At 46.9% G+C, this 18983-nt stretch overlaps 1 protein-coding gene across 1 annotated transcript in view; it reads right to left on the bottom strand.

The window, feature by feature from the left end:
- Positions 1 to 18983, bottom strand: part of B4GALT5 (beta-1,4-galactosyltransferase 5) — a 62312-nt gene that overhangs the window by 36138 nt on the left and 7191 nt on the right. The window lies entirely within an intron of this gene.

Below are 18983 nucleotides of genomic sequence, written 5' to 3'. Positions count from 1 at the left end.
GAATAGTCATTATCCCAGGGAATGTCTGATTCAAGCATTTGAAATACACTACGGCATGCTAGGTGAAGTAATCCAACAATTTTGTGTTGATGCGTCAGAGCTTCGAGGCAGACATGAATAAGATGTTCCTCACAGACCTAGAAAGACGGTTTTCAGGTCACTGCCTTCAAAAGGAACATTAGCAGGTGCAGGCGGCTCCTCTCAATTCAGGCCACAAACATTCTGCAGGTGAAGGCATATCCCTTCCACGGTCCCCCTCAAGGGCCCACCAGGGAAAACCTCAGGGGCAGACAGAACTGCACTTGAAAAGTATATCTGCCTTTGCAATAAAAATAAACTAATTTCTTTAAATTTTTTTTAATTTGTGTCTATATTTGAGAGCTTGTTTAGAGGTTCTAGCACGAGAGTAGCTACTTGTATACCCTCGACCAAAGACTGGTCTTCCTCTAGCGGGGACGCACATGGAGCGGTGAGGGCATACCTGCCTAGTCAGCCAGATCAACCAAATGAACCCTGGAGATCAATGCAGTGACAGATGTCACAGCCACATCTCCCTTACATTCTATATTTATATTTGAAAGGCAGATTTTTTTTACAGAAAGAGGAGAGACAAAGAGGTCTTCCATCCACTGCTTCGTCGCAATGGCCAGAGCAGAGCTAATCTGAAGCCAGGAGATAGGAGCTTCTTCCAGGTCTCCCATGTGGGTGCAGGGGCCCAAGGATCCAAGACATTGTCCACTGTTTTTCCAGGCCATAAACAGGGAGCTGGATCAGAAGTAGAGTAGCCGGGACACGAACTGGCACCCATATGGGATGCAACCACCACAGGTGAAAGATGAGCTTGCCATGACACTGTGCCGACTCTCCAGGCCCCCTTCAACGGTGCCTCAAAGCTTCATGCCCTGAGGTGGTCTCCAACACTTTGTCAAGTATGATTCTTGAAGTGCGAGGAAAAGGCATCCTCTAAACAGAGGCTGTGAGGCACTTCAGGAGCAAAGCCTGCCAGGAGGCGTGTGCACAAGCAGCTCCTAGTTGGATCTCGGCTGCCGCACTAACAAGCTGTTCTGACTCAGCATCTGGCAGACAGGACGGGAGGGGAGGACCAGAAAAAGCCATGCATTATTAATAAGACCTCTGGCATCACAGCAGAATGACTTGGAAATCCGGAAAATGTCTGCTGACGAGGAGCCAGAGTAGCTAACGGCTCCAGTCACTGTGGTGGTGCCAGCTCCCATAACATGCTCACTCCGCTGCTGTTGCTCCTCCAAGCCTTCTCTTTTTGGATCCTCATCAGTGTCAGCCCTAATTCTGATATATCTCCAGCCTGCCCTACATCCCTAATGGTTCCCCGCATGGTCTAAGCACACTTTTTATATCAATTGCCCCTGCTATCAGGTGACAGTACAGACACCCTGCAACACCCACTCTGCAGAAACCCCAGGAAATGCCATCTACCAGCTGTCACAGCCACCGTCACCTAGAAATCAAAATCAACTTGAGAAGATCCCAACCCTAGAGCCAGCAACCAAGTGACCTAAGCTCCCAATCCACAGCAGGCAAGTCATTTTTCCATCAAGAACAAAGCTGGGGGAAATGCTGGGAGGCAGGGATTAAGCCATGGCCTGCAATGTTAGTGCCCATACTGGAGTATTGGTTCTAGGCCGGGATGCTCTGCTTCCAACCCAGCTGCCTGTGTGCATACCTGGAAAGGCAGCAGATGGTGGCCCAGTACGAGGTTCCCTGCTCCTGGCTCCTAGCTTCAGCCTGGCCCAGCCCTGGCTATTGTTGGCATTTGGGGAGTTAAACAGCAGATAGGAGTCTATCAATCTCACTGCCCTGTGTCCAGTCAACCCCTGTCACTTCTATCTTTCAAATAAATACATGAATATTTTAAAATGAGGACACATTCTGAGAAATGAGTCATTAGGTGATTTTGTATATGTGAACATCATGAAGTACCCACACAAGCTAAGATGGCTATTGCACGGCTTGACGTATCATTGTACAGGACCAAACCTTTAGACCACACTGAGCCAAAATACTATTTATTAGTATTTCCTTCTTTAAACAGACACTTTTTAAAGAAAGATCTATTTTTTTTTAAAGATTTATTTTTATTATTTTTTCATTGGAAAGGTGGATATACAGAGAGGAGAGACAGAGAGGAAGATCTTCCGTCCGATGATTCACTCCCCAAGTGAGCGCAACGGGCCGATACTATGCCGATCCAAAGCCAGGAGCCTCTTCTGGGTCTCCCACGTGGGTGCAGGTTCCCAAGGCTTTGGGCCGTCCTCGACTGCCTTCCCAGGCCACAGGCAGGGAGCTGGAAGGGAAGCGGGGCTGCCGGGATTAGAACCGGCGCCCATATGGGATCCCGGGCGTGCAAGGTGAGGACCTTTAACCACTTGCGCCACCGCGCCGGGCCCAAAGAAAGATCTATTTTTAAAAATTTATTTCAAAGAACATTATAGACAGAAGAGGAGAGACACAGAGGGAGATCTTCCATCTGCCATCTGCTGGTTCTCTCCCCAAATGCCTACAATGGCTGATACTGGGTCTGGTTGGAGCCAGGAACCAGAAGCCTCCTTCAGGTCTCCCATATAGTTCCAAAAGCCCAAGCACTTAAACCACCTCCCATTGCCTTCCCAAGTGCATTAGCAGGGAGCTGGATCAGAAGTGAAGCAGCTGGGACTCAAATTGGGATGCTGGAGTCACGGATGGAAGTGTAACTTGCCTGTGCTATAACACCAACATTGGTCAAAATTCTTTAAAAAAAAAATGATTTATTTTTATTGGAAAAATGGATTTACAGAGAGGAGAGACAGAGAGGAAGGGCTTCCTTCCACTGGTTCATTCCCCAAATGGCCACAATGGCCAGAGCTGAGCCAATTCAAGGCCAGGAGACAGGAGCTTCCTCAGGGCCTCCTACTCGGTGCAGGTTCCGATGCTTTGGACCATCCTCCGCTACTTTATTTGCTTTTTTCTTTTCCTGCTGAAGTCCTAAGATTTATTGAATGCATGATCATGCCCAGCCCCAAACCAGGTCCACCAAAGTGGACGGGACCCAGACAGGATTCCACAATCCTCCACTACTTTCTCAGACCATAAGCAGGAAGCTGGATGGGAAATGGAGTAGCTGGACACGAACCACTGCCCACATGGGATACCGGACGCCTAAACACTTTTACGGAGCATTTGACAGTGCATCAGTGAGGACCAGCCATGCTCCCCAGGGGACATTTCTTGTCGTCACAGCTAGAGGGGGTGTTATTGGCATGCAGATAAGCTATAAGGCACAAAACACAGCAACAACAAAGATTCAGCCCCTGATGTCAACAGTGCCTCACAGTACGTTTAAGTTCTTCTGTTGGCCCTGAGTTTTCAGGCAACCATGGATACCACTGAATTAAAATGGACATAGAGATGCACAAAGTGTACGCTAGCCAGCCCACTTTATAGTAACAAACACCATACTTTTTTTGGATTCTTTATAAATGATTTCTTCCTACACAGAGCACAGACTGACAGCCTTTTCTGCTATATAAGGAAATATATTTTCAAGAACCATGTGAGATCTGCATGAAACAGTTTCAGTTTTGCATTAACAGAAAAGAGTTTGTGGCAGTCCAGAAAATCTTCTGGGAACAACCAGAGAAGGTGGACTGTACAAATAATAATAAAACTCGGACAACTTCTGCAGAGCTGAGGCGCCCAGGACTTGAGAAGGCGCAAGTCTAAATGAGGGTGAATCCTTGGGGGCATACAAACACACTGCAGCTGTGCCACCCTTGCACCTGCCAATTCTAGGCTCCAGGAAGACACTGGGGAATTAGATAAATGAAGCTCCTGGACACAGGCTTGGGGCCAAGCCTGACAGGCAGAGAAACAAGCAGAGCTTACTGCAAACCTATCAACTCTGAGGAAGCAAGAAATGGAGATAAGGGCCAGCATGTAGGCAGCAGGAACTGAGCCTTGGAAACCAAGCAGGAAACCTCTTAGGGGCACACACAGCAGAGTTTTTTTGCCAGTTCCATGTGCTGGGGACCACAGCTGGGAAGAAGGGCCCCAGGAACACCAGGTTCTTGCATAAGACTCCCCCAGGTCCAGATTCAGGGACAGGTGGATGCTGACCCAAACAGCGCCCTGCCTGTGGACACCTCAGTGGCCAGGACAGGAGACGGGATCAGTCCCCACTCTACTTCCTTTGCAAACAGAGCAAGCCCTCTGGAGAAAGACAGAACCTGAGCGCTGTCGCACCTTTTTAAAACACTCAATGCCCAGTTTTCCACCAAAACTACTTTATTCCCCTACCCCTATCAGGCCAAGAGAAACAGGCTAGACAAAATGATTGAACATGGAAAAGAAAAACCAGCTAACAGCACAATTTCCAAAAGGTGATACACATCTAGGGCAGGATCAATCATGGGTCTCAAAAGGAAGATGTGAAAAGGGCATTTCACTTGAAAATTGGAATCTAGTTTAGAAAGCATCAAGTAAAAATTCCAGCGATTAAGAATGGAATAGGTGGATTTGATGTTGGACTAGACACAGCAGAGAGAGGAAAGGAAGAGGGGTAAAGGAGAGAGGAGGGGTGAAGGAGAGAGGGAGAGAGAGAAAAACTAGTGAACTAAATGGAAACCAAGTCAGCAGACACTCCCTAGGCTGGAGCTAGGGCTCGGTGGGTTGGGGACTGAACTCTACTAAGAGGTGGGCTTTAGCAAGCATGTTTAGGGCCTGTTGGCTATGTCGCATGGCAATAACCCAGGAGCGAACTCCTTGACAATTACACAGGGCAGCTGTCACTTCCTTGTTTCCAAGACAGTGCACTGATTGGAAAAACAACCTTTAGATCCTGCAAGGAGGACACTGTGAGATCTTCAAACCTGACAATGCCTGGCTCCTGCTCTTCCAGTCTCCAAGTCAGAAAGTTCAAGGCAGTCTCGGGTTTAAATGGTTCCCCTCCTACCCTGTGATAACTGAAACCTTCAAACACAAAGAGCGTTTGAAACACACGTTATTAGGAACGCTTTCAAGCATAAAGCTGAAAGGATTGCACAGTGAATGGCCACACATCCGCCACTTTGATATCAGTCACGCACTCCTCACAAGTATATTTACCTACTCATCCATCGCTTCATCCTACTTTCTAATGTGCTTCACTGGTTAAGTTTCAGCGTGCCTATTATTAATGAGAAATCAATAGGTGCCTTATTCCCCTTCACTGCAGGATTAGTGAGAAGTCAGTCATCTTCCCCTCTCCTGGTGTAACCTTCACACAACAGACAGGCGCACATCTGCTCGGTGTTGACAAACACATTCACTTGTGTAACCCAAGTTCCTCAACGCACTGTTAAGCCTCTTCCTAATCAATTCCTTCCCTTCCTCCTTCCTAAAGAAGATTTTTTAAAAAGTGATTTTCGTTTTATGTAGAAGAGACATTGAGCTCCCTTCTGCTGGTACACTCCCCAAATGCCTGCAACACCCAGCTAATGCACTCAGAGAAGGCAGCACTTTCCATCACTATCTCATGTCCATCTTCAAAAAGTTTAAAAGCAGTAATATTAAGTGAAAACACAGTTCTGAAACTAAATTTAATATTTATAGATGTAAAGCAGGAAAAAGGCTACGCTCCTAAGTTCCCACCCATCGCTGAACTGATCTAATGCAGCTTACTGTCAGTATCCATTAATAGTGCAGAATTCAGTTATAAACACAACATTCCAATGGACAGTTCACCATAGTTTCCCTTTAGCCAATAACTACTCTTGTTGTCCTTATAAACTTGTGGATGCACAAACTAGGCACAGGCAAGGGGACAGCAGAAGGCAACAGCGCCAAAAAAACACAGTATGCACAATATATATATATATTTTTTTAAAGATTTATTTTATTTTTATTGAAAAGGCGGATATACAGAGAGAAGAGACGGAGAGGAAGATCTTCCATCCAATGATTCACTCCTCAGGCAGCCGCAATGGCTGGAACTGAACCAGTCCGAAGCCAGGAGCCTCTTCCGGGTCTCCCACGCAGGTGCAGGGTCCCAAAGCTTTGGGTCATCCTCAACTGCTTTCCCAGGCCACAGGCAGGGAGGCAGATGGGAAGCAGGGCCGGCGGGATTAGAGCCGGCGCCAATATGGGATCCCGGGTGTGCAAGGTGAGGACCTTAACCACTGTGCCATTGCGCTGGGCCCGCACAATATATTTTTATACTAAGTAAAAGTTACTGGGGAAGAAGCAAAACCTTCAGTAGGAGCTGGCCCACGTGCAATGCTCCCCAAGTGACTAAGCTTGTGATACTCTGATCACACTGTGCTCTTTGCACCTGCCTCATGCTTACTGCTACTCCTGGCCCTCCCAGTAGACAAACCCCTTGCCATCCAACTTGTCCATCAAAACAAATGCACCTGTCTTCAAACTCTGACCACCCCCATCACCCCAGGCTTTCTCACTCTAGCCAGTGCATTCTCACCTGCCAAGCTTTCTTTTTGTTTTAAAGTCATTGTTGTCTGCATTATTAAAACAAAACAAAAAAAAAGGTATGTTGAGTGTGCTGTTTCTATTATTCATATGCAAGCCTCCCTGCTTTATTTCCAACCACCAAAAAAAAAAAAAAAAAACACCCTTATCTCCTCACCCAGATCCAGCACTTGGTATACGAGGCTCTCTGGCAGCACCTTCGCGTACCACCTAGACTATCACTCAGTTCCAGACTTAGAGATGCCTGGGAGGCTAAGTGGACTTTCATTCTCTATGATTCCACTTCCACTTTTGTAAAGCACAGGGGCAGGCTCAGGCACCTTGAGGATCCTCTCCCAGATGATGCCTGCAAGCCCTTTGTCTGAGCAGTGACCCAGAATCCCACAATGTGCTTTAAGCGCTTCTGCAGGCCTGTGAGCCCCACAACTCCGCTTTCTGAACTCTGACCTCTGGACTGCTCGGAGAACAGCCTTCCTGTTATCAAGCTTGACATTACCAAAAAGCAGGCTGATTTCCTCACCGCTTCTTACAGGACTTTTAAAAGGCCTGAATTTGTGCTCAGATCAGATGAGCCAGGCTGTTAGGGCCTAAAGGAGGGCAAGAAGCAGGGTCTGTGGGTTTGCCGCTGGGGCAAGCAGCTCTGCAGAAGAACAACCCTCTGCAGGAGGGATAATCTAACCCAGCAGCCTGGGGACAGACACAAAACTGCTCATCGAGGCACCTGGAAACCCACAGGAGGGCCACTCCACCTGTAACAATTCACCACACTGCACAGGCACACACACCAAAAGGAATACCACTTTCAAGTCAAGGGACTTCCAAAAACAATGTCACTTCTGCAAGCCCTGTAATCTCATTTTCAAACAACTGTCTCAAGGAGCCCTAAGACACAAGTAGATACTAACGGGAAATGCCCAACAAAGGGTCCTGTGCCTGCTGCTACTGCCTCAAGGGAAACAGAAGACAGGCTGGAAGAAAAGAGGTCGGGATGGGGAGAAACGCAAACTCCAGATGGAAATCCTCAGAAAGGAGGTCTCTTTGACTGTAGTGCCCACTTGCCATAGCAAAGACTGCAGTTGCAGAGAGGGAGACTCATGGTAGCAACGGGGACTCAGACTGTCACTCTGCCACCTCTATTAGAAGAAATCAGGACTGTCAAGAGATTTTCAGACAGGTGCAGGGACAACAAGGTTTTTCAAGCTGCAAAGCCAGATGACATGGTCAAGTCAAAAAAAAATTTTTCCCCTAAAATATAAATGTGTTCATTCAAAAGTTTTACGGAGCCTCTTCTACTTTTCTTTTTTCTTCAGCAGTTCAGTCCTACGGTCTTTGAAGCAGGGAGTTGGGGGGACAAGCCAGCTAGCTAGGTGGCAGGGGAGAGGTAGGAGAGAGAGTAAGCAGGCTGGCTGGCCGTAAGGGAGATGCCAGGGTAGGATGTCAGAGCCCAGGTGGGGTGAAGAGGGCACTCGTGTTGGTGAGTGGCCTGGAGTAGGTGTTGGGCCCAAGGAGGAAGAGAGAACAGCCCAGCAGAGAAGACAGAAGCTAGAAAACGGGACCTGGAATTCTAGTTGGCTGATGAAGGATGCAAACACGGGAAGGGAGAGAACTGGAGAGCACAATCAGGTGTTGAATGAAAACTGGATATTGCTGTGGCTTCCTAATCTTCAACATGGAGAAATAAACTCAGGAGTCATGTGTACGTGTGCACGAGCAGACACGCGTCCCACATTCCACAGGCTGAAAAGGGCGAAGCGAAACCATCCCAATAGCAACGAGCACCCCTTCTGCACTGAAAAGCCTCAGTCCTTTGGAGAAACCGGCAATTCCAAGCCTGGGAGAGAAAAAGCAGGAAGTGTTCCGTGTGGCTGCTTTCCCAGCCTCATCAGTAGCAAGCCAGTGCTGCAGGTGATGGCTGTATCAGCTGAGGTATGCCACAGGACTGGCCCGTTATCTAGCTTTTATTGAATGACTGCAAGGCATGGGTGCCTGGGAATGCTGAATACAATCACCTTCACAGGAAAAAAGGGCTTGCATCAGCAATGTTCTTCCCTTTCTATACCTGCAGATATTTAAAAGGAAGATGGAAAAAGAAAGCATGCCATTTAGCTTCACCCTGATCACTGAGAAACACCCCAAGATTTTGTCTAAGACTTCCAGGTGGGATCTTCCAAAGGGCTGAAAGATCCAGGTCATGTTAGTGGAAGCCACACAAATTAACTTCAACTACATATTTATGTCGTATTCCAAGTGCAGACTCAAAGGCTCAGTGTCTCACGCAGCGGTGTGTAGAGAAGCCAAGGACTTAAGGGCAGAAATGCAGGAGTTTAATGCGATGCATGTAATCCAGCCCTTTGCTGGACTTGGTTCATCTCTGGATTGCTTCTCAAGCCTTCAGAGTTTCCTTACTCTTGAAAAACTAGAGAAATAGCACCAGTCTGGGGGAAATAACCCTTGAGCCCAAACAGATCTCTAAGACTTTATCTCTGCTCTATTCCAGTCAAAGGAAGAAACAGAATATCGCACCACCTTGGTAAAAAAAGCCGTAGTGACATCAGAAATTCTACTTCATTTCATCAGTATTATTCAGGAGTGAGATATAAGAGACTTGATCCCCAAGGGGTCAAGAACTTCCTATCAGGCTTTTCACAGATCAGTAAACAGCAAGTAGTCTTCTTTCAAGAATCCCTGGTTAGAAAAAATCTTAAGTCAGGACACTAAGTTTCATTATACTGAGGGGAAACAGAATTACCCAAGACTGTGTGGCCTGGATACTGTAACAGGTGATTCTAGCACAAACAGCACTGATTCAATGGCTCCCTTTCCTTTTTCTATAGCAAGTTCTCAAGGTGCAAAATTTCCAAATATCTGAGTGTAAACATGATAAGAAAACAAAGAAATGAAAGATTATGAGTAAATTCTTACAATTTCTTCTTACCTTAAAGTTGGTTTGGTAGTATTAGCAAAAGCAAGGTGGGTAACATTTGTCAGTTCCTAATTAACATTTCTCATTCTGGAATGTCTCTGAGGACATGGTTTACATGACCAATCAATGCTAAGCGTTCAAAATGCACAGGGAAATCAATGTATCTGTCACCCATACAATACAACCTCCAATCTTTGCAGACTATTTCCACTACTTTAAGTGCAGAAATAACAGTAAAAACAGTAACACTAAGACCAGTGGTGGTGTTTAATTCTTGATACTGGGGAATATTACTAGAATGCAAACTACAAAATTATTGCCAACACAACTCCTAAAATAAGATTATTTTCCCTATTTTTTTTTCTATGCAAGCTCTGTGCTTAGAATTGGTCAAAGCAGACATAAATAGCTGCCAAACTGGCAACAAGAGTCTCAGAAGAAAAATGCCAAGGGAGTAAGGACACAGCTGCCATGCACAAGCCAGAGTAGCCTGCTCCCAGAGCACCTGAAACCCTGGTGCCGCTGCACCTGCTCCTGCAGCACCTCGGGGGAGTGGGGGAGGCAGCCAACTCTACATTCTCCAGGTTCCAGTGAGGATGGGGCAATGGAAAGCAATAAAATCCTCTGGAAGCTTCCCTACAATCATTTCAAAACCCTTTCTGCCAAGTATTGGTTCACTTTCACAGCTGAGTGACAGGCAGTTTTTCTTCGCCAGCCTCTATATTCCAAGCTATCAGCGGAATTGAAAGGATAGAGACATCCACCTGCTGAATACCACACTGCCACAGGCCTTGCCCATGTGTGACAAATCCTCTCTCCTCTCCATCCATGTGGCAATCTGACAGTCTATTTACTGGTTGTTTCCACTACTCACAAATGAATAGTTGCTTCCTTGAGCACCTACATTAGCAAAACATCTGATCAAGAATGAAATCCTATAACCCAACAGCCATTCCAGCGCAGGCTAGCCCTGAGCCTACATCTGAGCCTCTACTCTGTGTCTAATGCAGGGGAAGACACAGCCTTTCGGCTCTTTCACCTTCCTCATTTTCACAAGTCCCTGGTCACATCAAATCATTGCTTTCGTTTGGGGGAGAGGGGCCCATTATATTGCTCACTTTAGTTTGAAACTTTCTATCATAGAAAAGTGATACAGAAAACATGATCTAAACAAGTCAACCCAAACAGTAGCTATGAACCTGCAGTTGGAGTTGTCTCCTAACGCCCAGTGAAATGCGAAGAAGCCTAATGCTTCCAATTCATGCACATCTCAAGATCTTTAATACTGTCCACCGCAAGGAAAAGCCAGCTATGCCGAGAATGGGACAGGGAAGCCGCCTAATCCCAAAGCTGAGATGCTTCATAAACACACACAAGTCAACAGCACAGGAAGAATCGGCTGCCCCTCCCAGACACGGCAACCAAGGGGCAGCGGCTTAGTCTTTATTCAAAAAATTAACAAGTTTAGCAATAGAAGCAAAGCTGTTTCCTCTTTCCCTTCAGTGGTTTGGAGTACGGAAGATCAGCTGATTCACTTTCTGAATCATCTGCATGGACTTCCAACTTCGTGGAGTGGTTTTTTTTCTTTTTTTTTGGAAGTTATTTTATTTTTATTGAAAGAATTACAGAGAGGAGGAGAGACAGAACAGAAGATCCTCTGTCCAATGATTCACTCCCCAAGTGGCTGCAACAGGCAATCTGAAGCCAGGAGCCAGGAACCCTTCCAGGTCTCCCACACAGGTCAGGGTCCCAAGGCTTTGGGCCATCCTCAACTGCTTTCCCAGACCACAAGCATGGAGCTGGATGGGAAGCAGGGCCGCCAGGACCAGAACCAGAGCCCATTTGGGATCCCAGCACATGCAAGGCAAGGACTTTAGCCAGTAGGCTACTGTGCCAGGCCGCCATGGAGTGTTTCTTCCTCATTTCTCCCACCCCCAACCCCAGCCCTTAATGGATATAAAAGACGAACCAATTTCTTACATCCTAAGCAAAATTTACCTCTCAAAGGGAAGACTGGCAAGCATATTTCAGACTTATAGATATATGGGATTAGGGTTTTGGTGTAGCAGTTAAACTACTGTCCAAGATACCAGGTTTCCATCTGGGTGTCAGCTGTGTCCCAGCAGCTCTGCTTCCCATTCAGTTCCTTGCTAATGCATTTGGGAAAGAAGCAGGAAGCCCTGTGCCCAGACTCACGGAGGAGACCTCTGAAGCTACAGTTAACAAGCTTGTAACAGATCCTAAGAGCAATGGCAGTCATCACAGGGTCGGGGACACATTCGCTGTGTCTGCCTATATTTACTGAGCACCTCCTATGCCCGTTTTCTATTCTCACACTCTAGAGGGTGGAAGAAAGAGGTCCCAGTCCAGACAACAGCTGTGGTGTTGAGAAGTGCAGACCACTTGCATTTCCATCACCGCGGTCCTGTCCAGAATTGCTTCCAATAAATACCAACACCAACACCACCACTGGACAGTCAACATGCCCAAGGGGATTAACATAGTCAGTGACTTCTAGAAAAGAATTTAAAATTCTTTGGTCATTGTGGCACCTGTTGGTGTATGTGTGAAGACTGGATCTGTGGCAGGCTGGGTTGGGCTGGACTGAGCATCTGTCAGTTCTGATGAGGGTGGAGGAGAAACTGACCAGGCAGTTTCATCCATCAGATAAGTGTGCTGGCTGGTGTGGGTGATGGACCATACCTGACCCTGCACTGGCTGGTACACACAGTGTGAAGTTTAAGGACTCTACATGTGAGGTTTCTTGGGGGACTCCCCCAATTAGATGGTTGGACTCAAACCCTAGCCACAGGGAAAAAGCACAGTGTACATGGTCCAACCTTCATGTGCATTTGTAAGGACTGGCCTTCCTCAGTTACTGATACCAGTGCAGTGGTCATCGTGCCCAGATGCAGATGGGAGATTTGACAGCCAGCTCTTCTAGGCCTGCAGAGGACATTGAGTGCCTCATCAGATGGAAAGCAGAACAGGTTGGATCACTCTGCTGGCCAAGCTTTGCAACACACTCCTGAGCCTGTGGATGCACTAACATGAACTTCGTCAGACGACAGACTCTGGTAAGATTTTCTCCACCCTGGTGCAACAAAGCTGAGGACATCTCACAACTGTCGAAACCACTTACATAACACCTTGAAACACTCTTCCCCACATCACGGTCTCTACGGCATGCCCCCATCCCCAGGTGCTGATGTGGTGTGACATCAGTGGCCCATTCCCTTCCTTCCCTGTGAACACAGGAGAAGAAAAAAACTGAAACAATTGCCCCACCCACCTTCCTCCAGAGGCCCACAGCGGAGTGTATCCCTCTCAGCTATGTAAACAATGTCAAAAATAAAATGATACAAAAAATCTTAATTCTTTGTTTAACACATGATGTCTCCTATAAGAATAAACTCAAAATTAGTATTCATGGCGATTAAGGAACATTAATCCCAACTGAACATCAGTTGATCTGACTCTCAATGAAAAATAACCGTCCAGGTGTACAAAATCACTCGGGACTCAGAGCTCTGAAAATTTACTCAAGACAATATATGCTGCTTAGCCAAGACCTATTTATTTATTTATTTATTTATTTATTTATTTATTTATTTATTTTAGAGATAATGCAATGCCTCAACTGACTACTCTTCTACCTACAAGGGCTGGCATCTCTTGGCCTAGGAAAGCAGTTAAGAATAGCCCAAAACCTTGGGATCTTGCACCCATGGAGAGACTCGGAAGAAGCTCTTGGCTTTGGATCGGCTCAGCTTCAGTCATTGCAGCCATTTGGAAAGTGGTCTGGCATATGGAAGATCTGTCTCTCTGTAAATTTGCCTTTCCAATATATATATATTGAGAGCAGAGCTACAGAGAGAGGAACACACACACACACGCAGTATGTTCCGTTCACTTGTTCACTCCCTAAATGTCTCAACAGCCAGGGCTGGGGAATCAGGTGCTTCATCCTGGTCTCCCTCATAGGTGCAAAGGCCTAAGCACTTGCACATCTTGCACTGATTTCCCCTGCGCAGGCGTCAACACAGGAGGTGGCACAACCCACATTGTGTGTTCCAATGCCAGGACACACAGCCCAGTCTCTGTTCCCTGAGCCCAGAGATCCTGTTGCTCCAAGGACTCAGAATCCCAGGTTTCTCTGCAACACCAAAGGGCATCAACGGGGTCCCCATCTCCATAGGCTCTCGTCCTCGGGCCCATGGCCTAGTTGTGACCACCCAGGAACCATCAGGGTCCTGCCCTGTCCTTCCCAAACCACCACAGTGCAGTATCATGCAGAGGCCACAGCCTGGTCAGGACCTGTCAGGTCCCCCATCTGCCAAAGGCCATCAGTGTCCCTGTCCCCAAGAGAACCTGGCCTCATGCCCCTGGCCAGTGTTTCACTGAGGATGAGGCCTGCTTAGGACACCACGATCAGGACCCTGGTCTGCCACTCCCACCCCAGTGCTGTGCCGCACTATGGACACAGCCAGTCAGAGCCTTAACCACCAAGATGTAGTATGTGCTTTGTTCATCGCTGTACCCACACACCCCGTGCCCTGAACAGGCCCAACACAGAGAGGGTAAACAGATGAACCTCAATGAGGAAAAAAAAACATTCCAATCAGGCCAAGCTGATTTTCGTTATCATAGATCACAAAACAGAAGACTTGGTTCTAAGTACAGACCTGTCTGGGATCACTCTCATTTTTCTGATGTTTAGATACACACATCAGCAGCTCAGTGGCTACCAGGAAAAACCCAACAAACAGCCACATTCTGCCACGTCAGAGTGTCGGGAGTCTGCCAGGTTTCACATGTAGGATTTTTTCTATTTCCTCATTCTTTAGCACTCTCAGCGGTCTCTGATGATGTGATGACGGAAATGACAAGGGGAAAAACCCTGTGTTTACATCACACTCATTCAGTCATTCAGGGACTGCCCAGACAGGCCTGGTCCCATCACCACCCGCCTCCCCATGCCTGGGTCATGGAAGGCCTGGGGGAAGCAGAACATTCCCATGAATGAAGAATTACTACCGGGCCCAGCACAATCGTGTAATGATTAAAGTCCTCACCTTGCACGTGCCAGGATCCCATGTGGTCGTTGGTTCTAATCCCGGCAGCCCTGCTTCCCATCAGATCCCTGCTTGTGGCCTGGGAAAGCGGTCAAGAACAGTCCAAAGCCTTGGGACCCTGCACCTGCGTTGGAGACCTGGAAGAGCTCCTGGCTCCTGGCTTCGGACTGGCGCAGCTCCAACCATTGTGGTCAATGGGGAGTGAACCATTGGACAGAAGATCTTCCTCTCTATCTCTCCTCCTCCTCTCTGTATTTCTGACTTTATAATAATAATAAATAAATCTTTTATAAAAAAAAAAGAATCCACACTTAATACTGAAATCATGCCTTGGGGTCTTTATTACAACTGACCATGGACTACTAAATCGCAAACTATATAAGGAGGGGGTGCAGGGTAGGCTGATCCTCTGTCTATGGTGCCAGCATCCCATAGAGGCAGCAGTTCGAATCCCAGCTGCTGTACTTCCAACCCAGTTCCATGCTAACAGTCTGGGAAATCAGCAAAGGATGTGTCAAGTGCTTGGAGCCCAGCCAGGAGGAAGACCCCGAAGACACTTCTGCTTCCTGGCTTTGGACTGATTCCACTGCAGCGGTTGCAGCCAACTGGGGAGTGAACCAGCACATGGAAGATCTTCCTCTCTGTCTCTGTTCCTCTCTATATTTGACTTTCCAATAAAAATAAATAAATCTTTTTTTTTTTATTTTTATTATTATTTTTTTTTTATTGGAAAGGCGATATACAGAGAGGAGAGACAGAGAGAAAGATCTTCCGTCCGATGATTCACTCCCCAAGTGAGCGCAACGGGTCGATACTATGCCGATCCGAAGCCAGGAGCCTCTTCTGGGTCTCCCGCACGGGTGCAGGTTCCCAAAGCTTTGGGCCGTCCTCAACTGCTTTCCCAGGCCACAGGCAGGGAGCTGGAAGGGAAGCGGGGCTGCCGGGATTAGAACCGGCGCCCATAAATAAATCTTTTTTAAAAAGTTAGAAACTTTTGGGCCTGGCATGGTAGCTGGAGACTAAAGTCATCATCTTGCACACACCAGAATCCCATATGGGCACCAGTTCGTGTCCTGGTGGCTCAGCTTCCCATCCAGCTCCCCTGCTTGTGGTCTGGGAAAGCAATCAAGGACGGCCCAAAGCCTTGGGACCCTGCACCTGTGTGGGAGACCTGAAAGGGTTCCTGGCTCCTGGCTTCAGATCGGTATAGCTCCAGAATGTGCAGCTGCTTGGGGAGTGAATCAACAGACAGAAGATCTTCTGTTCTGTCTCTCCTCTCTGTATATCTGACTTTCCAGTAAAAATAATAAAATAAATACTTTAAACAAACTAGAAATTTTTGTACATCAAAGGATAACATAAAGAAACTGAGAGGGCCAGCGCAATGGCTCAGGGGCTAAATCCTCACCTTGCATGCACCAAACCCCATATGGGCACTAACCAGTTCATGTCCCAGCTGCTCCACTTCCCATCCAGTTCCCTGGGAGAGCAGTAGAGGATGGCTCAAAGCCTTGGGACCCTGAACCGGCATGTGAGACCCAGAAGAAGCTCCTAGCTTCGGCTCAACTCAAGCCATTGTGACCACTTGGGGAATAAACCAGCAGACAGATCTTTCTCTCTGTCTCTCCTCTCTGTAAATTTACCTTTCCAATAGAAATAAATAAATCAAGAAGAAGAAAAAAGAAAAAGAAGAAAAAGGAAGGAAGGAAGGAATGAACGAACCAACCAGCCAACCAACGAATTGAGAGATGGGACATCAAGCCCAGCAGCCTGGGATGTCACATCCCCTACTGATATCCGGGTTGAGTCCCAGCCCTGCTCCCATCGCCACACACCATCATGGACAGTGAGTGGCAGTTCCATTGGCTGGGTCCCTGTCGCCTGTCCAGAAGACCTGGATCGAGTTCCCCCAGCTTCCAAGTCACTGTGGAGTGAATCCGCGAATGGGAGATCTCTGTTTCTCGAGTAAATGAAATAAATAGGATTTCTGAAAGAAGTCAGAGAAAAAAAAAAGAGAGAGACAACACACAGAATGGAGAAAATCATAACTGACAAGAACATATTATTATTCAAAATACATAAAGAACTCACAACTACTTAAGAACAAAGAGTCAATGGACTCAGTGTGAGGCTGGGCAGAGCAGGGTGGTCACTTCTCCAAATAAGGCACACGAGGGGCCTACAGGCACAGAACAGCGGCCTGGCTGTGTGCCCTGCTCCACGACAAGCCCAATGGACCATGTCCCACCTCCTAGGAATGGCTGACACCCAAGGTACTAAGAAAGTTACAAGCCTTGGGAGCTTTTGCTTAAAGGGAACAAAGTTTCTGCTTGAGGCAATTAAAAATTGTGTAGAAGAGAAACATTACAAAATAAGAGCAAAAAAGAAAATACCTTAAAAAAAAAAAAAGAAAAAGAAGAACTCCAAAGACTGATGAGGACTTTGGTAATAATTAGATGGCAATTAAGGCCACTCAACCATGCCCGGAAATGACCAAAATGCAGGTCATGTTTTATCTTGTATTTTACCAGTTAAGAAAAGTCAATTTGGGCAGAATGAATTCAGTCATTTCAACATCATTAATTGATTCCTTCATCCAGAGTAGAGCAATGCAGCAATGAAGAGACTGGCTTCCCCACACCGGTGTGCATCACTCATTGCACCGCATACTTAAATGCCTCCACCATGCCACACACTTGCAGACACAACAAAATTACAAATCTGATTCTACAGGGAAAATGAGTTTTTCTGGGAAAAAAAAAAAAAGCAAATGCTTTTATTAAAAATACAGCTTCAAAATATCTCTTATCCTTCAAGCCGGACTACCACGTTTGCAGTTTCTCCAGTTTTTCCTGGACAGAAGTACAGGACTTCTCCCCTTAGTTTAATTATGCAACATGACTACAATACAGTATTTCCAAAACTCAACTTTCAGACCTTCACAAGTCCAACATCAATCAACATGTGAGGGTGTACACTCATCTCCCTACACATTACATATCTGTATATCCCAGCAATCCACACATGTATCCCTACATGTTGCATTCACATCACTATGTTACATATTTGTATCCAATAATCCATGCTACGTGTACATCCCAATGTTACATAGTTATAGCCCAGTGATGGACATAATTTAGACTTGGTATCACTCAAAGCAGACTCGTCAGAAAGGGATCATCAGCATTTCTCTGAGGGGAAAAACAAACTCCTGCTTTCTCTTTCGGAGTTTATGGTAAATCCAAAAAGTTCACATATTGCTAATCAAGCTCTGAAGACAACCTACCAATGACAAAAAGTTCTTTCTCTTCCTGACATTTAACTACCTCAGAAGGTTTGCACCAAAAAAAAAAAAAAAATCCCACAGCTGAGCATGCAGACCGCCTTCTGTTTTACCACATAACAGGGTGGTTTCTCTCAACCTTCCTGTCCCTGGACCTCTTGCTGCACCCCATTCTTCATCATCACAGCATCACCAGGTCACCCACCGCCTGGGAGAGAAGGTGGTAACACACAGATCACTGAGGTCTCTCCAAAGCCATGGCCAGGCTCCTCCCGCGGCCTCACAAAGCCTCGGTATCTGTGTCACTTGGAAAGCAGAAGGAACCTGACCCTGGTCACCGCTGACTCAGACTGACAAAAGCCTGGAGAAAGGGAGGAATGCGAGAAGACTCGGGAGCCCTGAATTATTGAACATGGATCCCATGCTTGGGAAAACACCAAGGGCATGTGATCAGCAGGAGGTCGCTGTGCGGCAGAACTGCAGGCCCACTCGTAGGTAACATCTGCCTGCCCAGAGGTTGTGGGTCATAGCCCAGGGCTCTGTTTCATGCCTCAAAGCTGAGTGCAGGGGCAGCACAGTGGCTCATAGGCTAATCCTCCACTTGCAAGTGCCAACATCCCATATGGGTAGCCGTTCCTGTCCTGGCTCTCCACTTCCCAGGCAGCTCCCTGCTTGTGTCCTGGGAAAGTAGCAGAGGATGGTTTAAGTCCTTGGGGTCCTGCACACCTGACTTCAGATTGGCCCAGCTCTGTCTACTGTGGCCATTTGGGTTGTAAACTAGCAAATGGAAGATCAATCTCTCTCTCTCTCTCTGTAAATGTGCCTTTCAGGGCCCAGCTCCATAGCCTAAAAGTGAAGGAACCAGCTGAAGGTCTGCCTCTGCCCCTATGCCTTTTAAATAGATGTCATTTAGATACCATCCTTTTTAAAGAGCATCTTCACTTGACAAGTCATTCTTCCTGAACTCACATCTGCTCAGAACCACATACTCTTGGGTCGCTAAGAGACCTTAGGACCTGCGCTAGACAGTCTGCTCACTCCACGGACAAGAAACCTGCAGTACAGCCTCCTAACCATGTGTTTGTATGCTTGGGCAAGAACCCAACCCTAACCCTCACTTTAATACACACATTACACCCAGAAAACAGCTCTCTCAGCGTGGAAATTTCTATCAAGCTCTGTGCACAAAGGCCCTGCACATTCTACTCCAACAACCCCGAGAACA

The sequence above is a fragment of the Ochotona curzoniae genome, unplaced genomic scaffold, assembly GCF_017591425.1.
Source record: "Ochotona curzoniae isolate NIBS_2020 unplaced genomic scaffold, NIBS_Ocur_1.0 contig_3520, whole genome shotgun sequence".
Taxonomy (NCBI): Eukaryota; Metazoa; Chordata; class Mammalia; order Lagomorpha; family Ochotonidae; genus Ochotona; species Ochotona curzoniae.
This window is presented reverse-complemented; position numbering and strand designations above follow the sequence as displayed.